The following is a 16,774-nucleotide window of genomic DNA, read 5'->3' as shown; positions in this document are numbered from 1 at the left end:
AACAGAGAAGAGAGCAATGTGGGTTGCGTGGCTTATGCGTGGCTTATGAGGCTTATGAGGGAGGAAAGGGCCCTGATTCCCTTCACAAGGCACACCTGGTGGTGGTATATAAAGGAGAGGCAAGTGGGTGGGGTGGCTGTTGGGAACAAATATTGGAATTATCTTATGTTGGCTGCGGTTATCTGAGTTCCTGGCATCCTCCCAACCGGTTTGATTTACTGCCATATTACTTCACTTCTGGAACTCCTTATCTTGTCCTGCCATATTTATTACCTTATCTTGCCGTGTTGGATTTATAGTTTAAAGTTTTCTGTTTACAACATTTGAATCTGCAGCCAAAGGCTTTTGCAGGTTTTTGGGAGAGTTTTTCTCCAGACCAGAAGGTAACCGGAACACTGTGGGCAAAGTTGGAGCTAATAAAGGGATCCAGGCTTATTCTCTGACTGTGTTGCTTTTATGCCATGCCCAGAGTCACCACAGAGCAAATCCAAGCAGTCTGGGTAAATATAATGGATAAGTATTAATGCTGAAATTATTAAAGAAGCCCAGAAAAGCTCTTCCTACCCTGATCCATATAAGCATCCATAGATTGTGGTTTAACTAGAATTCTGGTGGAATTTGGAATTATTTAAAAAAAAATATTGATCCCTTCCTTTCCATCTCCTCAGCTATCACACAGGATTGACTGGCATCTGTTGATTGGCACCAATCTCCTTCTTGCTTACTTTGTTTTTTCTAGCTTGCTGATTGTAGAACGTTTTTGTAGTGATACACCACATAATCTTACTCCAGAGGTGGGCAACTACCAATGGACTTCAATTCCCAGAATTCCTGAGCCACCCATGCTGACTCAAGCATGACTTTGGCAAACTTCCTAGGAACTTCTGTGTTACCCATGTGTGGTGCATTTAAACAGAAAGCATCAGAAATAGCTCTGTGGTTTAGCTTCCATTTTCCATTCTCTTCAGTAGATAACTTCCCCTCATAATGGATAGATCAAGGATCAAGATATTTAATTAGAAATAACAAGGTCAAAGCTTGCTAATTATTTTAGCCTGGGTTAAACAGAAAAGTTTCCTTGATGAGAGTTTTATTGTTTAGGAGACAGCTCTTAATCGTAATTAAACCTCAGATTCAAATGTGTATAAAAAATAGAGATGTGCTGAGGTTCTTCTTTTTAAATGGCTCCAGAAGTTTGTAGGTATTATACCTTCAACTGAAGAATTTTATTCCTCCCTGTTCCTTTTGAAGGACAGATGTCAGAGAGATGTTAATGAAGAGGAGACACAGGAGTACTGTACAGCAGCTGATACTTCATGTCCTTTTAATGATACATTGAGGTCTGGGATAGATATTCTATATTAGGTGAGCATGGTAGTTGATTAGTAAACCTTTAGAAGAGCTAGACGGTGTAAGAGGAGCAAAAGATTCATCCATGTTCTCTTTGTGGCATTTTCCAAACCAGGTTCTAAAATTACTGTTCTTATTTAAGTCACAACAGAGTTCATCACCTCAAAGGGGCCAAGTTAGAGTGTGTGTGTGTGTATGTATGTATGTATGTATGTGTGCATATACACACACACACACCTCTCTCTATATACATATATTTGCATCTATCTTTCTCTCCTCTCTTTACACACACACACACTGTATATATTTATGTTAACTTAAGGGTTATCTAGATTTTTTCTAGGCAGGATTTAGACCTTGGCATAGAAGAAGATGACTTGGCCCTTTGTGGATGAGCTCTGTTGTGACTTAAATAAGAACAGTAATTTTAGGTTTCTTGGGTGGTCTTTAACACTGCTGACCACTATGTTCTTCTGGAGTACCTGGAAAAGTCGAGGAGGTAGAGGAACCATGCATGCTGCAGTGCTAACAGTGCTTCCTTCTTGGGTGGTTTCAGTTGTGGGGGGATGAAGAAAGAGCAGTCAAGTGGTTGTTCTCTTGTAGAATGCTGTAGGGTTTGTCTTTCTGCCCTTGCTTTTAACATCTACACGAAAATAACAAGCAAACAAACCTGCTGCTTGGTGCTAAGAAAGACAACATGCTAATGCAGCAAAGAGAAAGCAAAGCTACTCAAAGCTATGTTGCTTCAGTCTTGCCAACAAAAAAGAAAATCCTGTGTTCCACCAGGAAATTATGGAGAGTATGACTGAAGCTTGAGTTGGTTGAAACATGGGCAGAAAGTATCTCTTTACTTCTTTTTAGTACAGCCTTTTCCTGCCTCCAGAATTGACCCTGACAGATGTGACAATGGACAATGCCTAGAGCCAGCAGTGAATTCCAAGTCTCCTCACATCTGCTCCAAGAGACAGTGGAGAGACCACTCCCATGCAATGCATGCCCAAGTTAGTGCTTGGAACATCTGGCTTGAGCTAGTACAGGGAGAAATAAACAAGCAGTAAACTTTTGGGCCATTGGTTTGCTTCATATATCAGTAGGCAAAACAATACAAAAATTTTAAAAAACCCAAAGGGAATAGAGTAGGAGAATTGGCAGTTGTTTCTGCATTGTTTTTCCAAGGTCATCTCTGTGGCTTTCTACATTTCTTTTCCTATCTCCAGAATTGAATTGACCTTTTCCCACTAACTGGATGTTTTCAGGGAACCAACACAATTTGTTTCACAATTATGAGCAGGGTTCCTTTAAGATTATAGCTTCACTTGCAACTGGTGCTTATACTTTGTTTTCCTTCACCTCATAATCTGGAAAAAAATATATCAATTTTTTGTACATTTTAAGCCTCACTATTACATGCTTGAAACTACTTCTGCATTTGCCATTATCACAACTATATACCTGACCAATATCAGTGGCATAATTATAATTTTCAATCTTTTCTGGGAATCATTAACATTGAAAAGAAAAGAGAATAAGTTAGCTCTTGTTAAATTATATCACTATTTCATTCAGCTCTTAAATGTTGGGTTTAAAATTTATATGGCTATCTTTTTTTATGTTGCTATAAACATTAGCCATCCATTTCTACTTCTCTTTAGACTATGAAGGGTTATTTGAGCACATTCTTCTTCTTTCACATTATGGGCAAAAAAAAAAAACCCCTGGCTTTGAAAACTCTTCAGTCTAGTTCACTTTGCCTTTCTTCCATTATGTGGCTTTGAAAAACTTCAAAGGCATCAGAAATCCTGAGGAACTGTCAGGCACAGAAACTAGAAGGAAGATGTGAAGGAAGGATGAGGTTCTGGCAAATGTCATCTTCAGTGCCAAATTAAGGATATGCTGTAGGACAGTGGTTCTCAACCTTTTCTTCAAGCTGGACCCCCTTTTGCGGCCATGGACCCTGGCCATAGACCACCAATTCCTACTGCCAAGATGGCGCCGATGACAGCTGCCTCAGTGAAATGCTCTCTAATGGTTTCTTTATTCCTTATTATTATCTGCAATTCACTATGGATTTCATACTCATGAGACCATCTGCTAAGAATTAGGCAATGTTTCCTTAAGGAGCAACTTTCTGATTCCTCACCCCCACCTGTCTTTGCAAACGTGGAGGAGATTCTAACTAATTCCCCAGCACTATGGATTACAACAAAGAAAACAAAGAAGCGGCAATGCCGAAAAAGGAGACAAGATAAACAAGCAGGAATTTTAAACAGACTAAGAAATGGGGGGGGACTCCTCTCCCTTCAATCTTTCTGACTAATTTATGCTCACTTGCTAACAAAATGGATGAAATTCATTTCTTAAATAGATGGAATTCTGATTTTTACAATTCAGCTGTTCTTTGTTTTACTGAAACCTGGCTTAATCCATAAATTCATGGGGACAACACCATATACATCCCAGGATTTCAGACATTTAGATCAAACAGAATTGAAGAGACATCAGGTAAAACAAAGGGTGGAGGATTATGTTTATATATCAATAACAGCTGGTCTCAGGATATATCTATAATATATAAATTCTTTGATGAAAACTTAGAATCTTTACATATCAACTGCAAGCCATTTTATTCCCCACATGAGTTCTCATCATTTCTTCTAATAGGTGTATGTTCTTCCACAAGCCTGTGTAAACAAGGCATTACAAACTTTTGCTGATCAAATTATGGAGGCTGAAGTCAAACACCCAGGTTCCCTTCCCATCATTTTAGGAGATTTCAATCAAGCAAATTTAAGGAAAGAGCTCTCAAAGTATTACCAGCATGTAAATTGTCCCACCAGAGGCAAAAACATTTTAGACCACTGCTACACAACAGTAAAAGATGTTTTACCACGAGCAGCTGTGGGACACTCTGACCACTGCATGATTCACCTTGTACCTGCCTACAGACAAAGACTTAAAACCATGAAACCAACAATTAAATCAGTGAAGACTTGGTCGGAAGAGGCAAAACTGAAACTCCACGCCTGCCTTGATTGCACTGATTGGAATGTTTTCGAAGATGCCTCTGCAGACCTAGATGAGCTCACAGATACTGTAACATTATATGTCAACTTCTGCAAAGACTTATGTGTACCAACAAGGAACCTGCAAATATTTGGTAACAATAAACCTTGGTTCACAGCTAAACTTAAGTAGCTACGTCATTCCAAAGAGGAAGCCTACACAAAAGGTGACAGAATGCTATACAACCAGGCCAGAAACATATTAACAAGAGAGATCAGAACAGCAAAAAGAAGCTACTCTGAAAAGTTAAAGAATCAATTCTCAACAAATGAACCAGCAAACATGTGGAAAACCCTTAAAAACATCACTGGTTTCAGCAAAACTCCTTCCCAGGCAGAAGGAAACCAACAACTAGCAGATGACCTGAATGTGTTTTACTGCAGGTTTGAAAGGAAATGACAGCCACCTATCTCCACAACCCACATTTCAAACACACCAACAACAGCCAATCCTCCTACAACTGGCCCCAGCCCATTGGGTTCACAACCTCTGGTGATCACAGAAAAAGAAGTGCAAGTTCTATTACACAGACAAAAGCCAGGAAGAGCACCAGGGCCAAACAAGAAAATCCCTTCTTGCTTAAAAGTCTGTGCTGACCAATTGGCCCTATCTTCAACCGAATCTTCAATATATCTCTAGAGATGTGCTATGTTCCTTCCTGCTTCAAATGTTCTACCATCATCCCAGTGCCAAAGAAGCCCTCCATCAAGGAACTGAATGGCTACAGACTAGTTGCTCTAACATCTGTAGTTATGAAAATCTTTGAAAGGCTTGTGCTGTCCCACCTGAAAACCATCACGGATCCGCTGTTAGATCCCATACAGTTTGCATATCGAGCAAATAGATCAATAGATAATGCTGTTAACATGGCTCTGCATTACATCCTACAACACCTTGAATCTCCAAATACCTATGCAAGGGTCCTCTTTGTAGACTTCAGTTCAGCATTCAATACCATCATTCCAGACATTCTTCTAAGTAAATTAAACCAACTAGTGGTACCTAAACACACTTGTAAGTGGATCATAAGCTTCCTAACAGACAGGAAACAGCAGGTGAAGCAAGGGAGAATAACATCCGATACCTGTACAAACAGCACAGGGACCCCACAAGGCCGTGTGCTTTCTCCACTTCTCCCTATATACCAATGACTGCATCTCAAACAATCCATCTCTTAAAATACTGAAGTTTGTTGATGACCCAACAGTGATTGGTCTCATTCGAGATGACAAGTCTGCATACAGACAGGGTTATACAACTTGCCTTGTGGTGTAACCGGAACAAGCTGGAACTGAACACACTCAAACCGTAGAAATGCTGGTAGACTTTAGAAGAAATCCTCCCATACTACCACCTCTTACAATACTAGACAACACCGTATCAACAGTAGAGACCTTCAAATTTCTAGGTTCTACTATATCTCATGGACACCTAAAATAAAAAACGTCATCAAAAAAGCACAACAAAGAATGTTCTTTCTGCACCAACTCAGGAAGCTTGAACTGCCCAAGTAGCTCCTGATACAGTTCTACAGAGGAATGATTGAGTCTGTCATCTGGACCTCTACAACTGTCTGGTTTGGTTCTGCAACCCAACAGGACAGACACAGACTTCAGAGAGTAATTAGGACTGCAGAAAAAACAATTACTACCAACCTGCCTTCAATCGAGGACCTGTACACTGCATGAGTCAAAAAGAGGGCTGTGAAAATATTTACAGACCCCTCACATCCCGGACATCAACTGTTTCAACTCCTTCCCTCAAAACGATGCTATAGAGCACTGCACACCAGAACAACTAGACACAAGAACATTTTTTTCCCGAAAGCCATCACTCTGCTAAACAAATAATTCCCTCAACCCTGTTCAACTATTACAAAGTGTCATACCTTATGATTCTTGACTCCTGACGAATGTGTGTCCAATCATACTTGGCCAATAAAGTATTCTATTCTATTCTATTCTATTCTATTCTATTCTATTCTATTCTATTCTATTCTATTCTATTCTATTCTATTCTAGACTCAAGATTTAAATCATAACATTTCTTCAAGCCTTTCTGGACCCTTTTTGATGACATTGTGGCCTCCCCAGAGGTCGCAGACTACAGGTGGAAAGCCGTTGTTCTAGGACACACCTAAAATGTTTCTCCTACATCATCATTAGATGAAGGTATTCAGCAGGTTCTGACCAGTTCTGGAGAACCAGTAGCGGAAATTTTGAGTAGTTCGGAATACCCTCTCTGACTGGCCCCACCGCATCTATTCTCTGCCTCCCAAGTCCCAGATGATTGGCTGGATCTTCTTTTGTTGCCCTGCACAAGAGAACGGAGCTGGAAAGCAGGTTAGTGCGATGGGGAGGGAATGGGGGTTTTACAGTATCCTTTCCCTGGAGTGGAATGGGAATGGAGATTTTGCAGTATCCTTCCCCTGTCATGCCCACCAAACCATGCCACCAAGCCATGCCACACCCATCAAGCCACACCCACAGAACTGGTAGTAAATTTTTTTGAATCCCACCACTGATCACTATCTCAGGAGAAGAAAGTTAGGGATGGATGATCCTGAGTCATTTAAAAGTATGTTTTTAATAGGATTCCTAGAAAAGTTCCAAAATTCCTCAAAACATGATTTATAGGTGAAAACTTCTGGTTTGAAGGGCTTCAGCGACAGACAGAAATCCGCGATCATGTGCGGTTTCTGTCTGGGCTCAGCGCTGGAGCACTCTGAGCCGGCTGGTTTCGGGACTAAGCCACCCCGTAGAGGTGGTGAAGAGTGGGGAGACCGCCAGCAGGGTTGAGGAGAGCCACATCTCTCCTCCTCAGCTGGCTATTACTCCCTTTCCTGAAGGCAGTTGCAGCGGTGGTCAGAAATGGCCACCACAAAGAAGAACTCAACTGGAGAAGAATGTGCAGGAGGAAGATAAGAAGTGAAAGTTTTGGCTGACCAGGTTAAATTGTAAAAGCAACAACCAAGGTACCCTGGAATTTAAACTTACAAAAAATAACATCACTTCCAGAGAAGAATCAGGGGCAGCGAGGGAAGGTGAAAAGGGAAAGGTTTGGCTTTTTTTTCTTCTTCTCTCTCCTTCCCTATACTTACAACTAGGACAGTTGAATAAGAAATCGGAGAGATCCACTTTGACATCAATAGGCAATTAAGCTGAAAATAAAACAAAATGCCAAGGGGATAATAAAGATTTCTGGACATTAAAACCTTTCTTTTTCATAAGCAGGAGGGGAGAGAAGAGGAATGGGGGTGGGGTCTGGGGGAGGGAGGAGACTGCCTGGAAGGGAATCTAGAGTGAAATTTCAATGGGACTTCTAGGAGATACATTTTAACTGAAACTTTGCAGCTGGATATCCTCACACAGCCCACACCTGCAAAAATGGTAATAGCAATGTAACAGGAGGCACATTCTCTTACAAGTACTACTGGGTATTTGAGATACACACCCTTTCTGATTCACTTGAAGGTATAATTCCACAAGACACACATTCATAGTTCAGTGCCTTTCTCCATCAGATGGTGAGCCTTGCCTTCTACAGAAAACATCTGCCCCTGCTTCTACAGTCAGTTCTTTTGGGGTAAAAAAAAAGGGTGAGCCTTCTAATCTTGTCTGGGTTGTTGACTCACTTTCATCTCACCTCATCTAGTTATTTGCTTTTGAATGGCTTAACAAATCAAAGAATAAAAAGACACTAAGTCATGTAAAGCCACACCACAGAGCAACCTTTATAGATAAAACTTCCAGTTCTCCTGGCAGGGCTTAAAACAGAGACTGGCTGTGTCTGGTCCTCCTGTCCTCCCAGGCTTGACAAGCTAATGGGATGTAGAACTGAATAGCATCCAAGAACCACAAGATGCTCATTGCTCAGTGCCTAACTTGGAAGTGAGCAAAATTGTCATGCCTCAGGTGGAGACTGACTCTGAGGTAGAGGAGGAACAGCCGACAGGGAGTTGAAGTGTGGCTCTGGAGGTTGTGGAGGAGGCTGGGGAAAGGCAGAGGCCAGCTGAGCAGTCACAGAAGGACCCAGGCCCATATCCTCTCCATCCTAGGGCACGCATGGAGGAGAGGATAAGGGAGAGATGTGGTCTATTTGGAAGGAGAGGGCCTCGATCTTCTTCATGGGCTGCAGCTGTGACAACTGAATAAGAGGTTGGACATGCATATGGGCGAGTGCTGGAAACAAAGCATGGAAATATCTCTAGTTTATGGTTCCTCTCTGAGTTTGGCGTCCTTCCCAGTTTGTGTTATCTGTGGATGTCCTCCAGCTCTTATCTTGTCTGGTTTGTGTTGCTTTTTTCCTTCTTCTTGTAACTGTCTGTGTGGGAGTTTTTTGTCTTCCATCAAGAATATTTGGAGCTTTGAAGCAAAGTGAAGGAATAAAAGGGGCTTCATCTGTTTTCTGTGGCTGTGTTTGTTCTGTATTCTGTTCTGGGTCATCACAAGAATATCTTTCTTCTTCCTTCAGCACCTAAAACTTGAGTGGAAGAAGAAAGCATCCAAATTAGAAGGATTGTTATTTTAAAATGTCTGAGTGGTACAAATAATACACAGTTAATGTGTTTTATTGTTTGTAAGTACAGTCTGGCCTTTGCTCAGCGCTGGGCGAAGACCCTTTTCTGATTATCTCAGAGCACAAGGAAGATCATGTGGGAAAAAGTACATTTTCAGACATTTAGGCCCCAAGCCATTTAAGGACTTGAAAGGCAAGGATTACCACCTTGCAGCCAGTTTAGAATTAGTGTAACGTAGCTCCACCCTGATAATCCAGCCCAAATTCCAGCAGCTGAAACTCTTCAATAGTGGAACTTTCTGAAGCAAAATTTCAAAGCAGCTCCTATATACAGCATGTGTATCTATTATAGCAATAGCACTTAGACTTACATACCACTTTATAGTGCTTTACAGCCCTCTCTAAGCGGTTTAGAGTCAACATATTGCCCCCAACAATCTGAGTCCTCATTTTACCCACCTTGGAAGGATGGAAGGCTGAGTCAACCTTGAGCCTGGTGAGATTCGATCTGCCAAATTGCAGGCAGCTGGCTGTCAGCAGAAGTAGCCTGCAGTACTGTGCTCTAACCACTGCGCCACTGAGGCTCATATATAGTATAATATATAACCCATGAACCTGGAGTTTATAATTCAGAGTGGCTGGGCTAATCAGCTGTTGTGCCAGAAGTATTATCAAGCTTTTTGTATGTGCTTCTGGAGATTGTTCCTGAAGGGCATCACACTAAGACCTGGGACGGAGGCTGCACACTCTTTTAAGACTCCCTGAGCACCATTCTTCCCAAATTTATAGTTTTACAGATTTGTTTATAGATAAGTGATGGGATATAGGATGAAGAGATATCTGTTTGTAACCTTATAGAGGGTTAAGAGTTACTAAATTTGTCTGTACAATGAAGGTTGGAAATAAAGTATTTATCTCTTTCTCTGTGTTTGCTTTGCTTTAGTTGCAACTAATGCATTTATAATTAATAAAAATCATATTTAAAAAAGCAACATTGTGAAATTAACATCCTGTTTAACTTAAATAACCTTAAACTTTATTTAGAAATTGACCTTGTTTGATAGGGTATTTTTTTAATTTTTGGTACTGGTAAAGTTCAAAAAGTCTGCAGAAGCTCTGTCTCTGAATATGAACCTATCTATCTAGGTGTTATGGCCAGCAGGACAGCCTATTTAAAAAATGTCCTCACTGTTGAGGTCTATTTGTCAAGCACATGAGAAAGGCCCTTCTTTGAACTTAATCCCAAATTGTGGAATCTGTCCCCTCAGTAACTGTGCTCAGTTCTTCTTTCCTTATTGTGAAAAGCAACAAGACATTTTTCTTCACTTTCAGCTAATTTATAATTGCTTTAAAACATTTTTATCAATTGTTAAAGACACCTTGATTGTCCTCTGGGTTCCTATATAAATTGAATCCGTATTCCTCTATTTCAATCATATATCTGGCTCAATATGCATCTAGGTATAGACTCAATCTATGCCACGTGATTATGGAATCATGGCATATTTAAATGAAACCAAAACTCCCACACAATTTTAAGTAGAATGAAAGTTACTCTTGATTTATCTGCATCAGATGAATTATGCTGTTGGAATCTGTATTGTGAATGGCCTGATAGAATTAATTCCTGCTGCTTTTCCATTAATGAATAGCCATGTTGTACTTTGTACAATTTGAGCTGTAGTCAAACATAACCCAAGCAAGAAGAGAAAGTTCAGTTCCATTTCAGTGCAAAGAACAGTAGTTTTATGTTGTTGCAAATTATTCCTTAATATAAAAAGACCTTTTATGCTCAGGCTGTTTTAGCTGAAATCAAAGACCCTTATCTCAGAGGAGACTTCTGTCATTAAACTGGAAGTACATTATATCTGGATCATTTTGCCCGTAATCTTTGGTTCTTCATGTAATTCTAGGGAATATTTTTGTATCTATAGTGAGAAGTTGAGGGTAAGAATTATTTTCAAAAAGCTTTCAGAGGAAAAAAAAACAATTGCACTGAACAACTGAACAAATCAATGAGATTTGGAAAGGAAATAGAATTTCCATCTCAGAGGAAATACACCATCTCCCTATACCACACTCATTTATATTTGACTCTGCAAATATTTTCCAGAATTTTTTTTAAAATATATTTTGATGCAAGCTATTTCCAAGAAGTCACAGTCTTTCTTTAAGGTTAATTTCTTTTACATGTATCTTTTTGCCTTTTTCATGTATCTGGCAATTACTATTGCCAAAGTAATTTCGTACTTTGAAACTAGGAACTGTGTCTCGTGGAATTACACAGTGAAATAATTAATACAATTAATTTGTATCTTATTGAAACATCAGGTTCAGCTGGCTATATTTATTAGAATCTGATTGGCTGGAACAGCTAACAACAGTTAAATAACATTGCTTAAATCATCATTTATCAATTCTTGTTAGATATTATTATCTTTTGTTCTCATGTAAATACATGCATCTATTGTTATGGAAGTAAATGAGATCCAGTTAACCAATATTAGATTCCCACCAAAAGAGATACTAACTTTCTGTAGAATATTAAATATTAAATATATTTAATATTCATAAAGATAATAGTCTTTAAGCAACATATTTGCCTTTTTCTCAATTATAGCATTACATTTCTGCTTGAAAGCAACATTATAAATCCAGTTTTCTAGGAATGCAGACATATACATGTGCACAGATATATAAACACACACTTCTTTCCCATGACTTGCACCTCATTTTATGATTCCCTTGGCAAGAGATCAAGCTTCTCCTTGGGGTGATCCTCATATAATCTTGAAAACGAGCTTGATTTGCCAGCATGCAGGAGCTGAACTATTGAACATAAAAGATAAAGGAGGTTCGGTAGTGGCTCCTTTTTTTCAGATAGTATATTTGTTTTGTCCTTTTTTTCTTTTGTAGAGGGTAGGGTGGGGAATGCAGCTTGAAAACAGTTTTATTAAAAATGTACAGTAGAATTTTACTGTGTTTTTGTCTAAGTTTTTTTCAGACTTTAAATTATGCTAAATAGAATTGTATTGCTCCTGTAGTATTCTTGGCTAGTTTGCCATTCTAATGTTGACACATATATTAATCTTTATTATTGATTTTTTTCTAATTATACCTTGCTATTATCTGTATTTTGAAATTGATGAAGGATGATTAAGAGATGAAGAAGACAGAACAGTCTACTCAAAGCTAAGAAGGAAAAATACTTTTATTGTTGTTGCTCAATCTATATGCAGCTATATTTCACCACAAACTATAATACCATGTGTTCTGTACAGACATCTGCATACTCGAAATCCGGCAGCCCGGATTGGCTAAAGCGCACGGCCACCGGATTGGCTGAGTGCGCGGCACTGATTGGTCGCTCGGAATCGACCGCGATTGGCTGAGCCGATCGCGGGCGATTCAAAACGACCCGATTGGCCGCAGCACTCAGCAGAAAGCCTTTATAAGCCGTGCTTCTTTCCCACTCTCCCCACTTGTGTTTTTACCCCAATAAATGAGCTGAACCAAGTCACTGACTCGCGTCCTTTGTTCGTATGAGATATACGACACTGGCGACGAAGGTGGGATCCTAACAAAATTCCACATCGCACGTGGCCCACGGAACCGCAACCGGCAACATGGCCAGCGGCAACGTGCCACCCGCTCCTTTCAATGCGGCTACCGAGGACTGGGAATCTTACATCGACAGATTCCTCATGTTCTTAGAGAGTAGCAATCTCAAGGACGCAAATGGACAGAGGAAGCGAGCCGTTTTTCTCACACACTGCGGCCCCGCGGTCTTCAAAATGGCAAAAGCCCTTGCCAAGCCGATCGATGTGAAGATCATGGACTGGGCCGATCTCGAACCTCTGCTGAGGAACCACTACGCGCCCGCTGTGCCCACCCTCATTCGGCGGCACGAATTCTATCGCCGCGACCAGAAGCCGGGTGAGAGCGTCAGCAAATTTGTGGCTGAACTCAGGGACCTCGGAGGGCTGTGCGGGTTTACCGACTTAGACGAGGCTCTACGGGACCGCGTCGTCCTCGGCCTCCGGGACACCGTCCTGCAAAGCCGGATCATGGCGAAAGGCGACATCGCCCTCGCCGATGCCCTCGCAGAAGCCACAGCGGCGGAAGCAACCCGGAGATCAGCGGCCCAACTGAAGCAAACCGGCACCGCGGAACGGGCCGCCGCAGCGCGACAACCGAAAACCGGACCGACGACAACTACCGGGCGGCCACATCCACGCACCACGGCGACCTCGAGTCCCCCTCCGGATCGGAAGACGACGAGGAAGACGTCCATCGCCTGCAGACGGGACGAGACAGGCGCGAACCACGGAACCGAAAATCGAAGTTCCAGTGTGCCGGCTGCGGGGGAGCACCCAAGGTCAGAATGCGCGTTTTTCGACGCGATCTGCCGCCATTGTGACAAACGGGACACATCGCCAAGGTCTGCCGTTTCAAGAGGAACCACAGCCCCGCCACCGAGACACCACCCCCGGAGACGCGAAAGTGCCAGGCGCAACAACACCCCGCCGAGGAACCGCGATCGGGACGGTGAGAGCCGCTGGAGCCGGGAATCGAGGAGCCCCGTTTCCACGAAGGCCGCCAGCGCGAGGAAACCCACCAAACGGTCATCGTCGGCCATTCCTCCAACTGGGACGGCCGGAAAGTCCACGTGGAGGTCGAAATCGAGGACCGCCCTGCAAAATGGAGGTCGACTCCGGATCGTACCTGTCCATGGTCGCGTGGCGGGAAATTAAGCGACTGGTACCTTCCATGAAGCGGCACGAGCTGGAGAACCAGACGCTCATCCTTAAAGATTACCAAGGAATCGCATTCCCGTGGTAGGGACCGGCACTTCAAGGTTACCTTCAAAGGCGCACCGAGATACTTCCGCTAACCGTCGTCGAACGAGACCGCCCCAGCCTCTTGGGACTGCAATGGTTTGCGCCGCTGGGACTAGAAGTGACCGGCACCAACCACGTCGCCGAGGCGGACTGGGAGGAACAGCTCGTGCGCGAGTTCCAGGAGGTCTTCGACGGCAATCTAGGCAAGTACCGGGGCCCCCAATATCCTTCAGCCTAGACCCCACCATTGCTCCCATCCGCCTCAAACCCCGGCGAGTGCCTTTCGCTCTCCGGCCCAAAATCGATGAGCAACTAAACAAGCTCATCGAACAGGGAGTCCTCGAAGCCACAGACCATGCCCGATGGGAGACTCCTATAGTCACCCCGATAAGGCCAGACGGGTCTGTGAGAATCTGCGGGGACTATAAGGCAACCCTGAACCGCGCACTACAACAAAGCGCCTACCCCGTCCCAGTAGTACAACACCTCTTGCACTCGCTGGGAGGGGGCAGGGTTTTCGCCAAACTCGACCTGGCCCAAGCCTATCAGCAATTGCCGGTCGACGAGGAAACCGCCGAGGCGCAGACAATAGTTACCCACCGGGGGGCATTCCGTTGCAAGAGGCTCCAATTCGGAGTCAGCGTAGCCCCGGGGGTATTTCAAAGCCTCATGGAAAGACTCCTCCGGGGCATAAAAGGGGTAGTGCCTTACTTCGACGATGTGTTGGTAGCCGGGGCTGACCAGAAACAATTAGAGGACCGCCTACGGGAAGTACTGAGGAGATTCCAAAGTGCGGGGCTCAAGGTTAAGAGAGAGAAGTGCCAACTGCACACGGCACGAGTCGAGTTCCTGGGGTACTTACTAGATCGGCATGGAATCCACCCCACCGAGGGCAAAATAAAAGCCGTTAAAGAAGCCCCGAAGCCCCGAAACAAAACGGAATTACAAGCGTTCCTGGGGTTGATTAATTTCTACAATGTTTTCCTGCCCCAAAAGGCGACCGTGGCGGAGCCGTTGCATAGGCTGCTCGACAAGGCAGCCACCTGGACGTGGGGGAGACGAGAAGAGGACGCCTTCAACAGAACCAAGGACCTTCTCACATCAGACGCTGTCCTCATCCAGTACAGCGAGACACTCCCCATCACGGTAACGTGCGACGCATCCTTTCGGAGTAGGAGCCGTCCTCAGCCATACCCTCGCCGACAGAAAAGAAGCACCCATCGCCTTTTTCTCGAGGACCCTCTCAAAACCCGAACGAAACTACAGCCAATTGGATAAAGAGGCTCTAGCCATCGTTGCGGCCGTAAAGAAATTCCACGAATACCTTTACGGCAGGACCTTCACCATAATCACGGACCACAAACCGCTGCTGGGAATACTGGCAGGAGACCGGGCCACCCCAATCATCCTCTCTCCAAGGATGACAAGGTGGTCCAATTTCTCGCCGCCTATAATTACCGGCTAATCCACCGCCCGGTAAGACAATTCCGCACGCAGACGCCCTCAGCCGCACACCACTGCCAACCCTGGACGCCGACCCAGCACCAACCACGTCAACCCTGAGCATCGAGACCTTACCCAACCTACCCCTGACCGCGTCAGACATTGCCCTAGCAACCAATAAAGACAAACGTCTGGCGCAGGTCCTGAGATGGATGGGGAAAGGCTGGCCGGAAAAAGACGGGGACAGCGAGTTCAAAGCTTACCGGAACCGACAAACAGAACTGTCAATACAAAAGGTTGTTTACTGTGGGGGACAGGGTCGTAATCCCGGAAAAGTTACAAAAAGAGTCCTGAGCATGCTGCACGAAGGGCACCCGGCATCGTCAGGACAAAAGCCCTGGCCAGAAGCCACGCCTGGTGGCCAGGGATGGACAAGGAGATCGAAGCCTGGGTAGCCTCCTGCAAGCAGTGCCAGGAATCAAGACCAAACCCCCAGCCGCCCCAATCCGGGAGTGGGAAACCCCCAGGGGGCCATGGTCCCGAATCCACGTAGACTTCAAGGGACCAACCAGAGGACACACCTTCCTGGTAACCGTGAGCGCTTACTCCAACTGGCTGGAGGTAAGCAACATGAAGACAACCACCACAGACTCCGTCATCAAACAACTCAGCAAACTCTTCGCAACCCACGGCCTCCCTGATGTCATCGTATCAGACAATGGCCCCCAGTTCACCGCACTACCGTTCGAGAAATTCTTAGCAGAACGAGGGATCCGGCACGCACTAACGGCACCGGCGCACCCGGCGGCGAACGGTAGAGCGGAGAAAATGGTTCAATTTACAAAAAGACCATTCAAAAGATCGAAACCGGGACATACAGGACAAGATTAATCGGATGCTCCTAATTCAACACATAACCCGAGTACCACAACGAACAAAAGCCCAGCGGAGCTACTAATGGGAAGAAAACTGCGATCCCGCTCGACCGCCTGCACCCCACATACAACCCAGAAAGACCCCTGACTCTACCAGCAAACACAGAACATTCTCACCGGGAGACAAGGTCTAAGCAAAAAACCTCACCGGAGACCCCCTCTGGGTACCGGCAACGATCACCCAAGCAACAGGCCCACTCTCGTACCGCCTCCAAACAGCTGACGGACGGCGTGGAAAGCGCCACATCGACCAACTGAGATCAAGAGCCACCGCAGGAAACACAACCGACACGCAGACACCAGGTACAGAAGGAAACCGGCAAGACACCAACCAAGAGGGGAGGGAAGCCCCAAAGAACAAAAAGAACAAACCCACCCGAAAGGAACCAGCAGTACTCACCATCTGAAGAACTGGAGAGCGACCCACTCGAAGCCTCACCTGGAAGGAGCAGCCGAGCCAGCTCAACCGACCCGGAAGCCCGGCGGGAGCAGCCAAGCCAGCTCAACCAGCCCGGAAAAGCCGAGCGGGAGCAGCGAAGCCAGCAGCTCGACCGACCCGGGAAGACCAGGAGGAGCCGCGGCGAGAGGCCTGACTCACCCTTCCAGGTGGTTCCATCAACGAGG

Source organism: Pseudonaja textilis, chromosome 1 (genome assembly GCF_049901715.1).
Source record: "Pseudonaja textilis isolate UNSWEBS1 chromosome 1, rPseTex1.2, whole genome shotgun sequence".
Lineage (NCBI taxonomy): Eukaryota > Metazoa > Chordata > Lepidosauria > Squamata > Elapidae > Pseudonaja > Pseudonaja textilis.
Note: the sequence above shows the minus strand (reverse complement) of the source record.